General features: G+C 44.1%; 1 protein-coding gene across 7 annotated transcripts in view; it reads right to left on the bottom strand.

Annotated features, from left to right (window-relative positions):
• The window catches only part of CHD2 (chromodomain helicase DNA binding protein 2), a 91599-nt gene extending 73319 nt beyond the window's left edge, over positions 1–18280 (bottom strand). For 4 of the 7 annotated variants that reach the window (XM_049813401.1, XM_049813399.1, XM_049813406.1 and 1 more), the window contains exon 1: positions 14–481. The gene's annotated coding sequence lies outside the window, so the exon portion shown is untranslated. Of the gene's footprint in view, positions 1–13; positions 491–6148; positions 6229–10425; positions 10442–17818 lie in introns of those variants that run through there. The other 3 variants (XM_049813400.1, XM_049813402.1, XM_049813409.1) reach the window with 3 other exon arrangements.
• Between the last annotated feature and the right edge of the window lie 2998 nt (positions 18281–21278).

Here is a 21278-nt window from a genome sequence, read left to right as displayed (position 1 = left end):
CTCAGGCACTTACCCGGCGAAGAGCAGCCCGTCGGCAGGCAACGGGGGCCCTGAGGACGGGGCGCTGCTCCCCTCCTCGCCCTGCCCGCGGCGAAGGACGGCCCCGCGTCCGCCCGGCGAGGGAAGAGGCGCGGGCACGGCTCCGGAGCCCGGCGCCATTACCCTCCGCTCGTCGGCAGCCCCGCACGGCAGCCCGGCTCGCCGCCCTCCGTCGCCCCGGAACCCCCAGAGTGCCGGGCCCGACTTGGCCCCCGAGACCGGCACCCGGAGCGCTCGCCGGGCCTCCCCGCTCCGAGCCACGGGGAAAGCGCCCGGGAGCCCGGCTGCAGCTGCGGCTGCTTCCCCGGCCATCTTGTGCCGTGTGTGTGAGAGAGTCTCTCCGTCTCCTCTCAACTCCTTCCTCCCCTCCCCCCCGCACAACATGGCCGCCCGCTCACTACTCACTGCGGCGAGGAAGGGGCGGGCCCGCGCCCCTGCCCCCTACCTACGGCGCGCAGCGCAGCGCCCCCTCTCCCCCCGCCCCCAGCTCCGCACCGCCCCGCCCTCGGCTGCGCGCGCCGCTCTCCATTGGCCGCGCCGCGCCCTCCCCGACAGGCCCGAGCGCGCGCACCGCTTCTATTGGCCGCGCCGCGCCCTCCTTCGACCTCCCCACCCCGGGCCCGCGCGCACGGCGACCGCGGCCTCCCATTGGCCGCGCTCCCCGCCTCAGCGCCCGCCGCCGAGCATTGGCGAGCGGCGCCGGCCGCTCCCCATTGGCTCCTGTCCGCCTCCTCGCGCCGCGGGCTCGCGCCCCGTCCGCACGAGCCTCCCCTCAGGGGGAGGAGGGCGGCGGGCAGCTGGCGCGGAGCGCCCGCCCCGCCGGCGGCCCTGGGCCCTGCTGCCGCCCCCCCTCCCCAGGCCCACCTGGCCGGGGGCATCCCCAGCTCCACCCCGCCTCGTTTCAGCCTTGACCCCGCTTGGTCTGGGCGCCGCCTTCCCTTCCAGCCCACGGTTCGGAAATCTCTTCATACCTCAGCCTGCCCAAGGCGCCCCTCGCCAACCCGCACAGAGCTACGGTGAGGTTCAGCCCCCCGCACTTGGCCTCTGCAAGAACCCCTCGCCCAGCTTGCTGTGGCACCCTCTGCTGCCATTCCCACAGAAAGCACCTCTGTTCTCATGAGCCCTTGCCCTTGATAGGTGGCAGCCCGGCTTGGGCCCTGGCACAGCCCACCCACCAGCCAGGCCGGGGCACCGGCCCCGATTCGCCACAAAAAGTGGTGCCACACACACTTGGCTCGCTCGACCCAAGTACAGCCAACTGCCCTGGGCTTCCTCCGCATTGTACACGCTCAACCTGCTACTAAGCCCTGCTGCTGGAAAGAGCCAGAGCGACGGCATCACCTGCCCTTCCGCAGCGTCAATCCCAGTCCTCATTAGTACGTCTCGAAAACACCACAGACACCCAAATAAAACTAGGTATCCTACTTTTTTTAGCCAACACCATAGAAACTGCCTCATATGCCAACCTCACCAGGACACTGTCTCTCCTATTTTGACTACTGCCATGGAAACCACTTCAGATACCAGCACAAAAGAGGAGCATCCCCCTCATTCTTGGTCACTGTCATACATGCCTGTCCCCAGCCAGTCAGTTATGATGTTCCTCTGCAAGAGGCATACCCAATAAACGAGGCAGAACAGCGTAATTAGTATTTACATACTTCAGCAGCCACTTTGAATGATATGCATGCCTTTCTCCTTCTATTTGCACAGCTTGCTCCATTAATAGCAGAGAGAAAGGTGTCTCATTCCTTTTTTGTACTAATAATGTGGGTAGTTATGGCAGCGATTAAACCAACAACACTCGAAAAGATTATGGAAGGTCTGAGGAGCTAGTCTGGCACTTGAAATCACGTAGTTGGACTTCAGCAGTGATCTCCAGAGCTGGGTCCTGGAAAAGCCAGAAGTAGCTGGTAAGCTGAAAAGAATCGCTCACTAATGTCCCTGAGGAGAAATCATTTTGACCCGAGAGATGCATTTGCTTTCAAAATACAGAGAAAAGCCAGGCCTCCTTGTATAGGGTAGCAGGTGAGGAACACACAAATCTACTGGCTTGTAGACAAGTGGTGATAAGGTGGTTACCATCTTCAAAGAAGGGATGGTGGTGGCCTGCATAAAGGTACTACAGCAGGGGAGCCTCCAGCCAAGGAATCAACGGTGGAGCAAAACAGCAAATACTGTTTCTCACTGGAAAAGGGCAAAAGGCCTTTTTTTGTTGTTGTTTTTTTTTTTTTTCTCCACAAGAATAAGAATGGAAGTTCTGGTCTACAGAGACTATGGAGAGCAGGAAGCCTGTTCTGCAACTTCATTACCATTCAGATTCTTGCAAAGGCTAATATTCTTGCTTTCAGTGGAGCTACTCGTGTGTAACTGCATGTAAAGGTGTTTGCATGGACAGAACCCAGATGCTGTCCTCCTTGGAAAACTACCAAGAGTAAAGAAAGGGGAAAGGCAGCCAAGGATTAGGCAGGAACTAGATAAAAGTAGGGCACAGCAAAAGCACTTCAACTTATGTCAGCATTTTCAGCCAACACTGCAAGGTATGACTTTACAGCAAGGACCAAGATTAGAAGTTTAGTGTACCATTTCCAGCCTTTCTACTGTTTCTTCCCAGAATACAAGTACATTTCTAGAAAAATATATAAAGTATGATCACTTGTAATAACCACATGAAAGGAAGAAAAGAGATCAGGCATTCAAGACTTAATTGCACTTTGTAATAGTGTGATTATAGCCAGAAGAGTAAGATTGTAACTGAACAAGACCTAACCTGTATGCTCAAACTGTTATCTGATTTTCTCTAACTATACCAGACTGTCTAGTATAATAGACTATTCTTCTTTTAAAAAAAATTCATGTATATTTAGAGATAGAAATGTTTTTGAAAGTCACTTGCTGTATTGCTGCTACATGTAACCAAAAAATTATTGGAAGTCTAATATCATCATTAAATATATTCAGTGCTGCTCTTTTGCTTCCTGGCCACCAAGGCCTAAAGCAGCTCCAAAAAAGCTTACACAACTATCCATTAACTCTTCTGTTTCTTGGCTTCAAGAGAGTTGTATGTATGTGAACTTAAGTACAGTCACTCTCTCCAGAGCCACAGCACTTGTCTGACAACTTTGCTGTTCATGTACTGATAACAGTCTATCTGTTTGCATTCTTCTTTCCTAATGAAACAGTAGAACAGCACTAGTCTTTTTCACATTTTTATCTCCCATGGTCAGCTCTGTATAATCACAAAATTCTCATTCCTACTGCCTCTGCAGTTACCCCATTTTTTCCCCTTCTAAATTCAGGCATTTCTACACAAATGTAAATTCCTCCATATGTTTTTTTTTTCTTCTCTTTTAGATTACATGCTTTCTTGCTTTGCATCAGACCAAATACTTCAGACATGTTTTATGAACAACATGTCTGATAATAATGAGACAACTTAATATTTCCATTACTAATTTGGGAACTATTTTCTGAGACCGCATCTGCAGCTAGAATTCCAGATGGAGGCACACAACCTCACTTTCTGGTACTCACCCAAACTATTTTCTTCTACAACCTTTTTTCCTTCCCCCCAGGTCCCATGCAGATTGTTATTATCCCTTAGGGACAACATACAAAAGCACACTAATTTCGCAGGGCAGTGTCCCTTCCCTGCCTGCCCCAACATGCCCTTTGTACCAGAGGATACCAAAAGATTGGTGAAGAAGCTTGTTCTTTGTGATACATGAGGTGCAAAAGTAGCATACAGCTCTTTGAAGACACAAATATAATGGGAAGGCCAGAGATCTGACACCGATATTTGACAAAATGGTTAAGTATTGCATCTGCCTTTTGAAGTGGAAAACAGGAGTCTAAACAAGATTGAGATGTGTAAACTCACTGAACTTTTCTTCAACCAAAACTCTATCACTTTTCAGGAGAAATCAATAACAATTTTTTCTAGGCCCTAAACCAAACATAATAGTTTGGATTATTTTGATAGAGAATATGCAAACAGGATATCAGATGCCCTTTGAACACAGCAAGCTGTTTTGTGGTAGGTATTTAACTTCCTGCAAACTGGGTGTTCACAGAAATTGTCGCTTTTTCCTGAATAAAGTATAGTCCTATTTTTCTGTTTTTGTATGTAACCTGTAATATCTTACTAAAACAATCAATCTGCCTTTTTTTTTTTTCCCCTTGTGCTTCCTTCCTCAGTAATTCACTATTAAAATCACAATAATTGTCCGGGCAGATACAAATTATCTTCCACCACACTTCTGAAAACCTAGGATTTTGGAGCAGCATGCACAAAGATCCTGTAAGAGTATGGCTATGCCTGCACTGCTTTTGTCTGTGGGCTTCTCATAGCAGTGACAGAGTAACATCGACAGAAATGTAAATAAAGACAAAGTTCTAAGCATGGAACCAACTTCCCTGTGGGACTGGTGAAGATGATTATGGTATATTGATCCTAGCTAAAGCTTTTTGCTACTGTCACAAGACAAGCAATAACACACACCAGCAGCAAGGATAAAAACCAATTCTAGCAATCAGCTTGTGCTATTCATTCTGCTCTGAGTCTGGAACTGGAATTCAAATCCAGACTTTTGTTCCAGCCTGTAATGAATAATTGCAAACACATCTACACACATAGAGATAGAGAGAACTTTTACATACGCCCTTTTTGTTTCTAGGATTTAACACTGAAAACTAAGATTATGTTAATATGGTGGTTCTGCTAGCACTTTTATGGTGCTCATGTTTAGAATGATGAACCTTGTGAGCAGAAAGAAAAAGATTTATTACCATGAATAATTAGAAACAAATTCTTATCAGTGTCATAAACATATGGTAAAGAAAAAAAAAAATCTTTGTCTGCTAAGCCAAACTCCAGTGCTTTTTCAGTTTATTCAAAATGAAGCAATTTTAACAAAGATTCAGCTCTTTTATTCCTGTTTTCAAAGAAAAATAAGTTATCAATAAAATGTATAAAGATGTAATGGAAGTGAGAAATTGAACCAATATCTTTTGTGGGTTTTAAATGTCTTTCCTAAGCAAATTTTTAACTTGCTGGTCACAACGCATCAAAGAATCAGTATTGTTTCTGTACATGTGATCTTGTGGCCCGAGCTCAAATGCTAGATCTAAGAGCTCCTGAACAACCTACCCGCCTTGCTATTTCAGTTTTGCATGAGTTCCTGTATACAATAAGGCAAATAAAAGACGAGTAACTGTTGTCTAGTGAGAGGATTCATTATTGTGCTTTATATTAACTTGACTTGAGAAAGCGAGTCCACTTTTCTTAAGGAGGTTTGAAACTTGAAGATCTTTGTTATTATCAGAGATCATCTTCAAATTATCCCTTGTTGCCATCTTAACTATAATAAATAATAACCATCTCTCAGTCAAGGTACTTATGCCGTATTTTGTCAACACTCGGCATACAACGATTGCCTTAAATGCCAATCTTAGAGGTATAAGAAAAGTTGGAAAGATACAGTAGCACTTATTTTGATGAAATCTTATGACAGTTTAAAACTCTAGATTGTTTTGAACTTAAAGAACTTGGGTGATATTTTAATAATATGTTTAATTGCTTCTTAAAGTAAGCCACTGGAGCTTGGAAGAACAAAGCTGTTTCTTTACCCCTTTTTCTTCACCCCTGTTACTTGTACAAAATGTTTTTTTTTTTTATTTTTTTAAGGTCAGCTTTTAGGTAACAAACTAGTCTGCTTAGCTTGGCAAACTTTTATAAGACAACTGGGACACTGTAGAAAAAATACCGACTGACCATTTTGCCTGTACTTACTTAGACACTAGAATTTATACAAGTGCTAACAAGCTATTACATGTCTCCTTACACAAAAAAGAATTATGCAACTTTGCTTATTACTGAAATCACCTTTGAAAGCAAATCAAACTAAATATGCACCTTCCCAGGAACTTTTAATACCTATAGGTACAGCATGCACATTGTGACTTGACTTACACACTTTAACTCCTCTGTACTGATGAAGTTTGCTGCCTGGAAACTTGCAGGACTGGAAACATGCAAGGATTAGACATATTGGTAGGGGTTTAAATCCCTTTAAAATGTAGAAGCTGCAAACAGCTTGCTTTATCTTACCCTTCTGGCTCTAAATACAGTCTGTGGAATCATAGGAGCATTCTGCTGAGCTGGGAGATGGTCACCATTTTATCAAGAGCCTGTAAAAAAAAAAAAAAAAAAAGAGAGAGAGAAGCATTTGCAAGGTTGAGAGCGCCATACCTGATCTTACGTTTCAAAATAAATATATTGTTCTCCCATTTTCCAATATATCACACAATTGTTACATAAAGAGTCAGAAAAGAACAGTTTATAACTTTTAATCAGAATCTTCAGAATATTTGGATTTTAAACATAGCCATGAAATAATACATTTTTAGACGATCCAGACAATGAAATTAATAATAATTTAGGGGTTGTTTTAAACTTAGATAATTTGAAATTCTAGCATGATTACTTCCTTGTGCAGATTTAAAGTTCATTTTCCAAAGGCATTCATCTGTCCATCCTTGAAATTTATTTGCTGCAAACATGAGCCAGTAAAGCTTGATTGCTCAAGGATTTGAAGAATATGATCAGAAAAGGGAACACAGACTTAGCACAAATATGTGTTTACACATCAAAATCAAGGACAAAAAATACCCCAACTGTAAGCTCTAATTTTTATTTTTTACTAACTCTCCATTTGAGTTCTAGTGGAGACTTTGGAAAGTTTAGATTACAAGAATAACAAGTATACTTTCTCATTAAATCTCCTTGGAAGATTGGAGGCAAAAGGCTTCATACTAGCCTTGCAAACATGATGAATTTCACTCAAATCGAACAAGATGAATTACAGCTACTCTAGAATGAAAAGAAAAACAACCCAGGCCTCCAAAACCACAAGTACAGAACTGGGATTTTTTTATTTCAAGCAAATTTCAAGCCTGTTTCCATAACGATCTTCATTCTTGTCTCTTGTGTGCAGGTAGCACCGTAGGGCGTTTTATTGATTGCTATATAATTGTTGACAAAATGATGCATTATTCAGCAAATTGCCACATGCAGTGAAAAGAAGCCAGCCTTTTTTCTGAAATCTTACAAGCATATACTTTATTTTATAGACAGTCTGACGAAGCACTGAATCACCCTCTTGTAATGTACCATATACATAAAAGAGAAGACCCCTTATATCTGTAGTTCAAAACAAACTTCTTCATATTTGTCAGTACTTGTTAGATGTGGAGTCCAATCAATTTTTGATATAGTGATACTTAGATCAGGGACACAGTTGGATTAGAATGTCACCTGAACAGAAATAGCTTCTGTGTCAGACTGATGTTTCCCATGAGCTTTTATATTTTCTTCCTACAGTCAATTCACTATAAACTGGCTCCGGCCAGAGCTTTATCCAGCTAGGAGAGCTCATCAGCCTAGGGACTGGAGCAGTTTTCTGCATGTCAGGCATGTCATCCATCTAAACTCCAGAATTACCAGGTTTAACTGTTGCAGGCAACAGATTTGCATGCTGAAACAAATAATCTGTCTCTCTGACCAAGCCATTAATGGTTATAATCTTGTCTCAGCTTGAAATCATTCACAGTGTATTTTTTTTAATATATATTTAGTCAAAGATTAGTGTTAGAAGGTGAGCTGGTGAGAAAATGTAAGCAGCCCAAGAAAACACTGTTGGTACAGTGCTGGCGCAAAATGAGGTCAATGGCTTTTTGTGCAATTAAAGCAGCAGAGGGAATGCAACACATCTCGAGCGAGACATCCACAGCACTTCATTGCTGTCTGAAAAATCTGACTGCAACTTCCATTGCAATTTCATCCTGTGAACAAGGTTCTATGTGCCCAAAATGTGACTTGTTTTCTCCAAGATTTAATAGTGGATTTAACAAGAAGCTATTACCTCTCTTTACAAATGTATCTTATTTTTCAGGTCTTGGAAACATTTAATTTAATGACAAAAGCTGAGATTTTTATGTCTTAAGACCCATGTGTTTGGAGTAACAAGTTATGTGCCTGTGCCTTTAATTCAGCACCGAGTAATTACATTTAGGTCAGTGGAATCACTCCAGGTTTTCCTTGGTGTGTCTAAACTGAATGTTGTCCTAAGGATTTAGAAGCATATGAAGTGAATTTAGGAATGAACATTTATGTCAGTACTTGGAAAATGTAACTGAAATGAACTAACCCAGTCCATAAGAGGGAAAGAGAACATAAAAGCAGAGGTGTAAATTTCAAAAGTAAGAGCAAGCATGTAGTTTTGCACATGCAGGTATAATTGCATCACCATTCTTTCCCTCAACATTTCTTTTTCTTGCCTATTTCATTAATAACGGCAAAAGGAATAATACAAATTAAATTGTGCTAAGTAATTCACCTCTTATTCATCTCCTTCAGCATACCTTTAAAACCTTTCCATAAAACAGAATATTGACTATCAAGAGACAAAATGTTAGATTTAAGTAGAAGCAAATAGGTCAAAATAAAATGCATTTAATTGGGAAACCATCTAAAATTTTATTGTAACAAGACACAAGTTACTGGTATTAAGCAGTACATTTGAACACTCTGACCTAGTGTATAAGATAAAGGAGATCATAGAAGACTTTGGAGGAAAAAGATGTATGGGGAACACAAGTTTGTATGTGTAGGGGATAAAGACAAATGCTTGGATAATTTAGTATCGTAACATGAACAAAAGTGAAACACTGGGACTTTTATAGCTGCCTTTTTTTCTTCAACTCCTATTGTTAAGATATTGTGCTCCTGGCTAGCATATCAGGTGCCGATAGTGAATATTCTGGGACAGTACTTTTGCTGCATGAACGAAAACAGTTCTGTTCAAAAGATTAATAAAGGATTATCTTTTTTATATATATATACACACACTCTAAAGATAATGAAAATTGGAATGAAAAATGAAGTTGAAATCTACTCAAGTGACGTTAATAAAATGGAATTAAGTTTAGGAGAAAATATAACCTAATTAAGAGGTTCAGAAAGGCATATCAGTATATGCTGGAAAAGTAATTTTTATATATGAAAGCTCTTTTATGCTTTATATTATTATCATAATACACAGTCTTACACGAACAAATCAAAGATGTGCATGAGCTTCATATTAGAGCTCGGTGCTAGATGTATCACTGGTCATTGCTGCACGCTGAATTCAAGTTACAGCTGACCTGTAACCTTAGCAGAGTACAAAAGAGCAATCAAGAAAATAATGATCTTGAGGTGGCAAAAAGGTTTCTTTACACTGCTTTTCTGTAATGAAGGAATCACCCTCTCAGAGAAATCTTTGCAGTGACGGGCTTGAAAAGGAGACACTCTTTTGGACCCAGAGCAAGGAGATCAAAGACCTTGCAAAATTCAACTGCGGCTAACATGGAGGAACCTGACTTACTCTTGGCCTTAAATATGACTAATACTTTTTTGCAGTCCTAGTTTGGATTTGAATATCATGGCTAGAAGTTATCAAGTCTTTTGTGAGCAGCTGAAATAACAAGGCCTGCTTTCCTGATAGTAGGCAGTCGCACTCCCAACTAGCACTGCATTGCTGAAGCATCCCCGCTTTGCCATATTCAGGCAGAGGCTGTGATACTTCTGAGCTATACATTACTGACCAGTCAACTGGCACATAGATACTGATTGCTTGGTCAGCAAGGAAAGCAGAAGAGATAGCCTTTGCACTCATTTTGTAGTTTGTTCTTTAGCAGAAGCACTAATTTGCCTCTGTAACTCGCAGCCTCCCCCAAAGTACAGAAACTCCGGAACTGAAATTTGTTGAAACTGAACATCAGATCAAAAGCTCAAGGCCTCTAACAGCATGATTTCATAAGCCCTGCCTCCTTAAGAAGCCAGGATAAAAATACAGCTGCATGAAAAATAAATGAGCAGCTTTTCCTGACTCTGAAACCAGAAAATAATGACACGAAACCAAAATCAAATGCAATAATATCAGTTGTATTCCCAAATGCCAGCATTAATGCTCCCTCTCCCAGCTCCCAGAGACTTGTTAAACAAATGAGCCTTATAATGTATTTTGCAAGTGAAAGATCCCAGAGTTGAGAAAGTAAACTCTAACATCAAAGACCCTTAACAAAAATGGTGTTCCTTGCTCTAAGAGTTTCGCACTGAAGGACATTCAGTCGGACCTCGCTCCTGCCACAGTCAGTATTTTCTCTTGTGATTAAATGAGCAGTTCTGCAGCACTGGCGGTAGTCAGAGATTTTAGATCAAAACTAACATCTCAATACCTGGAGGTCAAGTCAGCCCATGCAAGTAAAAAAGGGCCAGTATTGCATGTGCACAGACCAGTCAGACATATTTTTATACTAGAAACAAATACTCTATTCAAAACTTACCTGATGTACTACATTTTCCCTGACCGCCTCAGCTATGCCTCTGCAATGCTGGGTGTGCAGCCATGTTATCATCCTGGTTATTCTCGCTATGGGCTTGGCAGCATTTTTGGAACCATGTTACACCTTTAGAACTTTTTAAGTCTCCTGGAGAGAGACCTGATTTTGGTTGCACCCTGTGATTCCCTCAGGAGAACTTTTCCCCTTTTTCCTTGTTTTTGTTACTTGTTATTACTTTTTTACTTTAAGTTTAAAAATGAAAGCCTTTGGACTGAAAGAGGGTGAAGGTGGAACGAAAAAGCCTCTTGATTAAAACCAAGGAGAAAAACCTTACAATACAAACTCCTATGAGCACAACATGTCTCCTCCTGCTGCATTAATGCTGCTTCACGAAATGGCGACTGCCTCTGTAGACAGCTGCCTAAAACACACGCCTCCTTGCAGGAAAGCAGAAATGCAACTTTTTTTTTTTTTCCAGCTTTCATTTTTCTCTCTTTACATTCAGTCCCTCCGGGACTCCCGAGAGCCCTCCGCAAAGCTGTAATCTGACAAACAGAGAAGCGACAGGGAGTGCATAGAGCCCTCCTTGTGCACAGACCAGCCTTTCCCATCTGCCTTCAGCTTTTGGAAAACACCGGGGACTCTTCCCCACGCCGGCGTGGGATGAGTGGGTGCATGCAGGCTGGGCTGGTAAGCGGGGCTCTGGACTCCAGCGCCCTGTGCAGTGCAAATAAATCTGCTGATTCAGCCAGTATCACCGCAATCTTGCGTTTCCAGAATTTTCTCCCTCCGCTTCCCAAATATAAAGGGACTTTTGTGCTAAATACTGAGCTGGAGCACTGATGGGCTCCGTGTAGGGCGCCATGTGGTATTTGGTTTCTCGCTACAGTACATGTTTTTATAATGATGGGGGAAGGGAAGGAAGGGAGCTGCTCTTACCAGCATGCCAATAATCTGTTGCAAAGGACTGGAGCTCTCAGAGCCAATTAGTCCTGAAGTTAACCATTTAACTGCTGAAAAAACTCAAGTCTCAGGCACAGACTCAGCAAGACTAGGGACAGAGAAGAATGTGTGGATACCCGGGGCACTAAGCTCAGTGCAGATTTGTTCACAGATGCATTTTTCTACACTTTAGTACTAAATACTTTTGATACACAAACTGACTGCGCAAACTCCCTTAGGTCACAGCACACAAAGGTGGGACAGCTATATCCAGAACACATATACTGGACAATTTCAATAAAAGACAGATGTGTTTCAGGGTCTGTGCCAGCCTGTGGTGGAATCATGAAAGCCATCCACAGGGCCCGCATTTCCAATACAGATTTCAGGTGGGTACAAGTCCCTGCCATGGGCAAACCCCTGCTGCCCACCAGGGGATGGGAAGAGTCAGGGTGCTGCACTGGCAGGTGAGACCCAGCACCATCTCCCAGCAAGGCTGCTGCATATGGAAAAACTCCATAAGATGGGGCAAGCTCTGAGAAAACAATGGCATAGTCCATCTCCCTCTAAATGTGTATGTCTCCATCATCCCCAGGCTGTGCTCAGACACAGAGACTTACTTTGGACCTCCCTGCACCAGTCTTGTTTTTCTAAACCCTTAACTGCATTAGAACAAGACCAAAAAAAAAAAAAAAAAAAAAGTTCTTTCTATGTTCTGCAGTTTAATTTGTCATAAACTTTTAATGCCTGAGGCAGAGTAGCTCATGGCCTGCTTTGAGCTGCTGAACAAGCCAGGGAAGAAGATGCACAGGGAATTCCCAGCCTCAGACTTTTTCTCCAGGGGCAAGTCTGAACACGGCCAGAGAGTACAGACAAATTAGTCCTAATGCAGAGCAGCAGCAACATGCTTCCACTTGACCCATCAGCTGAGTAAGCCTATTTTTGTGCTCTTTTTTTATTCCATGATGTACCAGCGAATACTGGATCAGACTCCCAAGGATGCCAGGAAGACCAGCAGTTTGCACAGCACAGTGAAGTGCCCTGACATACCGAAAGCAGGCTCTCCACCCCAGCTCATCAGCCCTAGCAAGAAGCAGAGTTTATTTGCTTGGGAGGGGCCATACTAGTATTGCAGGTCTGCTACCAGTGCAAGCAAGCACTGCAGTGTACATGAAAGGCATATTCCTACACCACTAGCCTCCCTAATGGATGAAGTCCAATCTCCCTGCTTGCCACGGAAAAGGCCCAGCACATGTGGAAGTTGCTTGCTGCTCCCATTGAAGGGCCATAGCAAGGCTGGCACCATAATGCATCTCACTTTCAAGCTCCAGGAAGAATTCTGACTACATTAAAGTATAACTTTACATTCAAATTAAAACCACTGTAGAGGTGGGAAAATGTATCGCTAAGAAAATAGCAGATTATTTAGGCATGTGAGCTGCCAGAGCTCTGGCAATACAAGACCTCTCTTATTCCTGTTGCCTCCCACAGCTGCATTCACTAAATATATCCTGGGCAGAGAACTGCATTTCTCCACCCCTTCCTCAGCCCAATCAGGTTTGCACAAACACCGCCAGGCTCCCTTGGGACACGCAGTCAGGCAGCAGCAATGCCCTAGTTACAGGCATCATGAAGGACAGAAGAGACTAATAACATCTGCAACAGGGTGAAATTGTTACATCCACAGGTTATTTTGAGAGGGAGTGCATGTACCTGATCCATATTTAACTGTTAAAAACAGGCTGGTTTGTTCTCCATAAAGATACACCCCATTTGTACATCAAGATAGGTTACTGTAAGTTATTGCCATCAGATGATCTTCAATAGCTTGTGAAAAAAAAGAACCGGTGAACTCAGAGCAAATTCAAGCAGAAGAAGAATGGCTACCTCTATTAAAAAAAAAATAAATTCAGCTCTTGGCAGATTTAGAGGTGAGCAGTGGTCTTCAGGGACTGGCTGGCCCACAGAGAGCAATCTCAATTTTACCCTCCATCAAGTCAAGGCTCTGTGGCATATTGTCTCATCATGTATCTGCCTCTGTGTGTGGGGGGGAATGCAAACCAAAACAACAACAGTTTTGACAGGGCCAAGGTGCTTCCCCCATGATCTCTATTCTGCTCTCCACGTCTCCTGTCCTCACCTTGCATCTTTTACTTGCAGGGACACATATTCTTTGGCCCTGCACGATGGAGCTTTGGTCCCAGCTGCAGCCTTGAAACACTGCTGCAATCACAGCAACAAAGAAGAGGAAGAACTACACCTTCTGATACAGTTAATTCTATAGTGGATCAAATTCTGGGAGAAAAAAAGTCATCTTGATGGCTTTCAAGCTGTGAGCCGGCAGGGATTTTGACAGCCCCCCCCTCCCAGTCCCTGCTTCTTCCCTTCCTCACAGTTCCCTATTTCTTCAACACCTCCAGCTCCTCTAGCAACAAAGCAAATTTGACAGAACCTGGTCAATTTTATTTTTTTTTTTTTTCCAACCTTCCTCATTTTAAGAAGTCAGTGGGAGCAGACTATATCTTGCAATCGAACCTCACAGGAGGGAGAATTAAATATCTCATGCATGACCTTAATCCGTAGGATTTTGTAGATAGTTTTTCTTGTAATCTCAATACTCAGAGCTTATCATGCATTCAAATCATATCTGTAGCCCTACAACATTTTGCAACAAAAGGAACCCAAATTCATTTTTATATAATTATGCAGTCACTTGAGTCACATGCTTGCTGTGGAATAAATATAAATACTGAGCTTTTGGGAATAACTGGCATCGAAGTGTAAAAAAAAACCCCAGGAATGAAAGCTATCTATTATATAAGGAAAAAAGATCAGGTTTAGATGTCAAACTGCAGTAAAGGAAAATAGCACAATGTACGTATGAAGAGTCTTTTGATATCTCCTTTTTTCAATCCACAAAACATAAAAGAACGAACCTAAACTCATACTTAAGCATCCACATAAAGTAAGGACCTTATTTTCAAAGGTAGTAGTACAATTTGAGGTATTTAAAACCTTTGAAATCAGATAATTCATTCACAAAATGGCCACAGGTCCCTAAGTTTAATCAAATAGTTGAAAGCTAGAAAAGCTAGAAAGTTGTGCTGTGGATTTTGTGTCTTTCCTATACATTCTTCCCTTCTCTGCTTTTCTTGCCTTCCTGAAAAAAAACCCCTGTCCTCAAAGACTGTTCTAATTTTGTATTTGGAAATTGCCACTATTTTAATTATCGACTTTGCTGTAGAAGAACTACACCCTGCTGCACCGGTTGTGCTGAAAACGAGCCTTCTGTGCCGGGGACAGAAGTGGGTTTGCCTGCTCTGATTTCATAAGGTCTGCTGGATCCTACAGATTTCTGAGCACACGGAGAAAGATGTAGTCTCATCTACGCACTTTTAAGAAGGAAATACAACATGTGAAACCAGATGTTAAGGCTGAGCCACAGAGGAGCCACAGGAGTGAGAGTTACCTTCAACAACTCTGCCGTTCTAAAAGCAAACAAAGGCATAAGAAACTGGGATGGAAGGTTTCATTCCTCAAACAAGGCAGTGACTCACCCACATTCCTAACTGCTCAAACAAGGGAGACAAACCCTCCTCCTGGCAGACCAGATCCTCCACCTTTCATTGTGCGGAGCAAATGCCAAGCAAAGGCAAGCCGTGGTGGGGGCACAGCGTAGCAGACACAGCGCAGGGCCAAATGTGTTTCAGAAAGGGATCCTCCTTCACAAGTGGCTACATTAGCTTGCCTTCTTGAAAAGATTCAAGAGTTCAGAAGTTCTGCTTTTCACATCTCAAAACACAATGAAAAGAAAAAGGGCTACTACTAACAATTGCTTTTCAAGAGCCAAACTCATGTTTTCTAAGATACCAAGGTTTTCTGAAATTGCCAAGAGGCAGTAGTTAGCTTTTTTTTTTTTTCTGAAAACAATCCAAGGTCGGACAACTCAAATCAAAAAGTTAACTGAACAAAGGGAGCCAAGCAGTGTGTAAAGTGGATAAAGTGCTGTTTCTAACCATCGAGTTATTCACATGGGAAAATTTGACCTAGACATATGGAAACTCACTGTCCTAAACATCTGCTCAGTCATTCCCAACATACAAGTCAGACTTCACAGATGAAGGACAAGCATGTTCCAGGTGACAGAGAGCATGCAGCCAAACTGCTAAACATGTCCAGCTCCATCCTTTTTGCATGGCTCTCCGGGATGTGGGGAGTGCTGTGCAGGTCCCCAGATGGCAGGGACATCAGCTGAGCTGCTGGGTGACAGCAACAGAGCCATCAGCAGCAGGGATGAGGAGGCGGCGGTAGAAAAGCTGGATGTGAGGAAAGAGGACCAAAAAGAAAAGGAGCACAGAAAGCAGAGAACATTGCTAATTTTCAAGAAAAGCTCCAGGAAGCCAGCATCTTTAAACTATAAACCTCAGAGAGGTTGTGGTTAGGAGACAAACATGGCTGGGTGATGGGGCTACAGGGAGGGCTGCAGGTAGGGCTATGCCAGTGCCCAGGGAGAGATGCCTCAAAGCCACGATTCAACCGGAGCCCCCCCAAGGAGCAAAGCTGGGTAGGCGGTCCCCTCTGTAGCTGTGCCAGGGCTCTGCTAGGTGAGGTTTGTTCATCTGTGCGATGAAGGATGCCAGATTATGAGCATAAAATTCCCCTCTGGCTTCATACTCCATGAAGCAAAATTAAGGCTGATGCTCAATGCGTTCCACCCTATAGCAAGTTTTTAAATTCTTGGGTTTCTAGCGGTAGCCAGACGCCCCAAAAGGACATGTTCGTTCATTCCTCCTGGGGGCCAGCTTCTGGGGGAGTGTGGAGCTGCTGCAGAAAGCAAATGGCAGTGTTACCTAATGGGGAGGATGTTTTTGCTTAACAGTTATCAGTGTAGGTTTGGCTGCTGGTGTAGGGAGAGTCCTTGAGAACACAGGCTGCTAGCAGAGGAACACAAAGCTGTGTTATTAATGGAAGTATCAAACTCACACAAACAAAATAAGCTATCCTGGAGCTGAAGCCATGCTCGAGACATCATGAAAACGCCTGTTACACTAACACTGCTGCCGTACTTGAAGCCTAGCCCCAGCGAGTAGGGAAAATATGCAAACTCGATCCTCCATGCCGCTGCGGATTTTGCCGGTGGCATTTGAAATATTTCCGGCATTTCAGACAATCCTCAGAGCACTAGAGCAGAGACTCACCCATCAGGACTCCAGAGCTTACATTTAAAAAAAAAAAAAAAATAAAATCTGTTTATCAAGTAGCAGAACAACAACTGTCTAGTTTATTAGGTGGAAACAACAAAAGCAGAGGGAGATTTTGCTGACGTTATTTCTTCCCAATTCAACACGCTGCCTTCATTAAGTGACTATTACGATCAGTACAAGAGCAAACAAAAAACACAAGCTCGTTATAAGACATTTCCTTGTGCAAAGGCAGAGAAGCCATCAACAGGAGGTGGACCCGAGCATATTACTATTACTGAGTATTTTGGCTGGCTCGTGCTATTTGGAATTCCCAGTTCTGCCAAGCTGCTTGAGAAAGGCAGCGTTTGTCCCCTGCCTTCAGCATGAAAACGCAACTCAAATCCCTCCTCGGGAACAAAGGTGCTTCCCAGGAGCCTGGCGTGCTGCCGGCATGCCGAGCGCGTAGCCAAGCAACGGCAGCCGGATCAGGGCCTGCGCCTCACCCGTGATGCTCCAGCCTCCACAAACAATTCATGCCACGTAGACAAGACCGCGCAGGGTAATGGAAAATTACTGCAGGCTTTTTCTTAAAGGGCGAGAATCTCCGTTGGCGGAGAAGGTTGGCCCGCATCCCCCTTCCCAGCGCGCCCCAGGGTAATTTTTTGTTTCCTGCGAGAAAGGCTGTAGTGCGTCACTAGCACGCCGGGGCATTAATAAAGGCAGATATCATTTGCATGATATTTCAACTGACTGCGGTGAGAAAAAACGTAAAGCAGAGAGCTAAGCTGCAGCGGAGGGGGGGAAGAAGAGCTCAGCAGCCAGAGGCAGGAGGCGAACAAGCCGTCGGCTGCCTTTCTAAAACTGCTTTCGACACAGCCTCAAACATGGCGACCTTAACGCAGCGCAGTTAATATTAGCCAAGAGCTAATGCCAAAAATCCTCTTGCGCTTGGCAGGCACAATTGTTTTAAGAACTGCCTGGCAAATTTCTGCCTGCAAGGCTGCGGGAAGAAAATACGCCTTTAAAGAAAGAGCAAACTTACTTTGCCAATTGTTGGACTATTATCAGGGCAACAGCAATTTTTAAAAATTATGGCCATGTTTACCTCCAGTTTCTAGCGTAAAAGAAAACTTAATTCTTAAGAGAGCATTGCACCTACCTAGCTTAAATTACCAAGCCAAAGAGCCACACAGAAAGCTACAGCAGCACCAAACAGCCCATTCAAGCTACTGTACTTTTGCCATGTGAAAATCAGAGATTTGCAGACTTACCGGTTGGACAGAGCAACGTCTGCCTGACAGGCGCACAGCCACAAGAGCTGCCCAGCAAGAGGGTCACAGCCCTGCTGCACAAACAGCGCTCTTTGCAGGGTTCAAAATTAGCTCCTGGTTCCATTACAGGTTTAATTTCATCTCCCCAAGGAGCAGACCACGCTGCCTGTTCCTCAGGGCACCTATGGGGAACCAACTGCGACTAGCCTGCAGCAAAAAGAGAAAGGCAACCCTGCTCCTCTTGCTATAACCTTTTTGCTCACTGCATGCACCTGTGGCTCACGATGGCCCTGGTTTAGTTCGCAGCTGCAGCTGTGCTTTCTGCCTTCTCTGCAGCTGCCTGCAATTTAAGGTGTTGCTTGCCAGACTGGTTCTAGGTCAGCTCCTGCAGCAACATGGCTTCTGCTCTTCCCCATCTTCATGTTTTATTTCATCTTTTCCTATGTATTTTTCTCAGATAAGCACTGGTTAAAATCTCAGCCCAATCTTTTCATGTTGTTGTAGCCCACAAATGAAAATGAAGCCCCTGCACCAAGTTAGGGGACTTCTTTGTAATAGAAATTCTCCCCCCGCCCTTAAACAGAAACCTTTGTTGTGAAGCTGCTTTCATGGCAAGCTCCTCAGGGAAAGTCATTACATTTAATAGAGGTTGACCTCATTTTGTATACCTTGCTATTAAAGCTTATAAGGAGGGAACATAATTAGAAGCGGTGACTTCTCAACGAAGATATACAGTACCTGTTGTTGCTACCTCCTTCTTACCTAAGGATTCATTTAATATGGCTTGGAAAGAGTAACTTGAAACAGCTTTTGGCAGATAAGTGAACACAAGTAAAATGGAAAGATCTGGTTTCCAAGAAGCCTTTTACAAGCAGTACAGAGAAATGAAATGAAACCCTTCAACAGCACACAAGGCTTCCTACAGAGACTCTCTGGAAGAACTGCGAACATGCATTCTGGGTGAAAGCTAATCTCAGTCTGAGTCTGGAGTTACAAAAAGGCATTTGATGGTGGAGAGAACCAGTAGTCGTGCATGGACCTGCACATGTGGCAGCCTCTGCTTGGCTGGAGGGAATTGCTGGAATTTTCTACTGCATTTCCAAGGCTGCGGTCTGAGACAAAGAAAGCAAAAGGGTTTGAGCTCAGTAAACATGTACAAGGAAGCGAATACAAAGATGCCCAGCTTTGTTAGCTTTCTAGCTTTACTAATGCAACCTGGGTTTCCACACAGTGGATACAATTGTCACAGGGGGATGGGTAAACACAGCCACTGGCCACCACTAAATAAATACATTTTTTGAAGTGAGGCAGTGCACTGCAGTAAGGGATGTGCTGCACCGTGCCAGGGGCCTTGCTGAGCACAGCTGCGTTGGGGCTTTTCACCTTAACATGTTTTGAGTTTAAAACATCTGTTCATAGCCTGCTTTTCAAGTAAGCCCTACCCTCTTCCAAACTGTAGAAGACCACTTGAAATACACATTTTTAATTCATTTTCCCAGCTCTTGTGATGGTCTCCCACCTCCTGAGCATCCGTTGCATCTCCCATGCTCTGGGTCCTGCTAGCTAAGTGCCACCTCCCTGCTGAAACACAGGTGCATTGCTATGAGAAACTCTTATTATGTAAAAAGAGCAATTTCTTGCTAAAAGCCCTAGGCTCCCTTAAATTTCCCTTTAGATTTTGTGGTTTGAATGAGTATTTCTGCTTCAGCGAGCCTCAGAACTTCCTGATTTTTGCAGAGTTGTCCCCGCCACAAACGACTGAGTTCAGCTCCGCTCAAAACCCAGCTTTGGACTTGGTTTCTTGAAAAATCGAGATTAATGGTGGTGTCCCCAGCTGAAGCGCTTTCACGTGGTGTTAAATAGCAACTTCTTTTCCATGGTACCATCTCTCCTGGGTCTGTGTGCCCTGCACCGAGCAGAGCAGTTGCTGCCTACACCTGCAGTCGGTTTGCTCTGCGGCTTGTGGCACAGCGTGCATTTCGATGGGAGAAAAGAGAAAGGCAGCTCCTGCAAGAACACAGTCAGAAACTCCCTGAAGACCACAGCATGGTGGCTTGAAGCACCCAGCCTTTGTTCCTCCTACTTGGGAACAGGTTTCCACTCCATACAAGCAGAAGGCATCACAGTCATGAAAAATGTGTGAGGAAGCCCAGAGCTGGACTGCACCAGCCCAGCACAGTCCTGGAGGGCTGGGAGGACACTTGATGGCCAGCAGCTCTCCTCCTGCAGTCCCACGGGGACAGAAGGACCCAGCATAGATAAAACACCTTTAGTCTTGCACCCTACTTTGCCTCCACCCTCAGCAAGGCCTTGGCTATTCCGGCTTAGCTAGTTTTGTCTCTCTCCTTCAGGTACCTCCTATATCAGATAAAGAGCCTTAATAAATCTCACCCAACAATTCCCACCACACCTCAAGCAATTAACCCCATCCTGTGACGGTGCTGGCTGGGGAAGCCCTGGACAATGTCCTGGGATGCCAATAAAGCCGAGAGCAATTTTGCTGCCTATTCACTGCAAAGAAGGTTAGTCTTTTTGTGTTTATTTTTAGAGCAGTAAGTTATTTTCAAAGAGCCTTTCTGTCAGGCTTGGCCCTGGATAAGCTGCCAAGTCGGCTCCTCCAGCTCCACGGCATCGTTAGCAGGACTGCCATATGATGAAGTGGTGTCAGCACTTCCATTACAGCACCTTTCCCCTGCTCCAGCCCCCTTATAAATGGGACATAAAAATCCAGTTCTGGCAGAAACATTCAGGAGCCAACATGGAAAAGAGTCACCACCTTAACCTGATCTTTGCTAAAATTCATCTGGCTGGGGAGAGAAAGTGGGGATTTAAAATATATTTTATCCCTCCCACGCCTAAATCCTGAATTTTAAAATCCGGCTGTATCACACTCAAATTACTCACAGGGACTTTTTTTTTTTTTTTTTTGAAACATATCCGTGGTAAATGGAGAAGTGATCCTTTCCCTCCTCTGCCTCTCCCACAAGCCAAACGCTTGATTAAAAGTTGCCATTGTCAATCCTACTAACAAAGACCACAGTTAATAGTCATTTTAATTGGGCACAAATCCATGGTAGTGTTGAATGTGAGAGACGGATGTCCTTCTCAGCACCCTTGGCCGCACGCAGCCACCCCAGGTGCTGGGTCAGGGAACTAATTTAGCTGGCAACTAACCAGGAGCTTCCAGCCAGCTCGGATCTGACTGAAACCACCCATCAGCACGAGGCAGGGGCACTGTGGTGTTGGGAAACAGCGGCCGGGGCTGGGGGAAGGCAGGACTGCTCTTGGCACCAGTGCTTGTGCCTATGGACGATGTTTTTTGATAACTGGCATCTCTATCAGCTGCTGCTCAAAAAGAAAGCTGCCCCTTCTTTTGTGGAGATGCTTGCTATAGAGTGGTCATGCTGTCAGCCAGACTGATGAATTAATCCAGACTCAGACTCCATCTATTTCCTTTTTT

This window comes from Accipiter gentilis, chromosome 10, assembly GCF_929443795.1.
Source record: "Accipiter gentilis chromosome 10, bAccGen1.1, whole genome shotgun sequence".
NCBI classification, from domain to species: domain Eukaryota; kingdom Metazoa; phylum Chordata; class Aves; order Accipitriformes; family Accipitridae; genus Astur; species Astur gentilis.
Note: the sequence above shows the minus strand (reverse complement) of the source record. Positions and strands in the feature narration are given on the sequence as shown.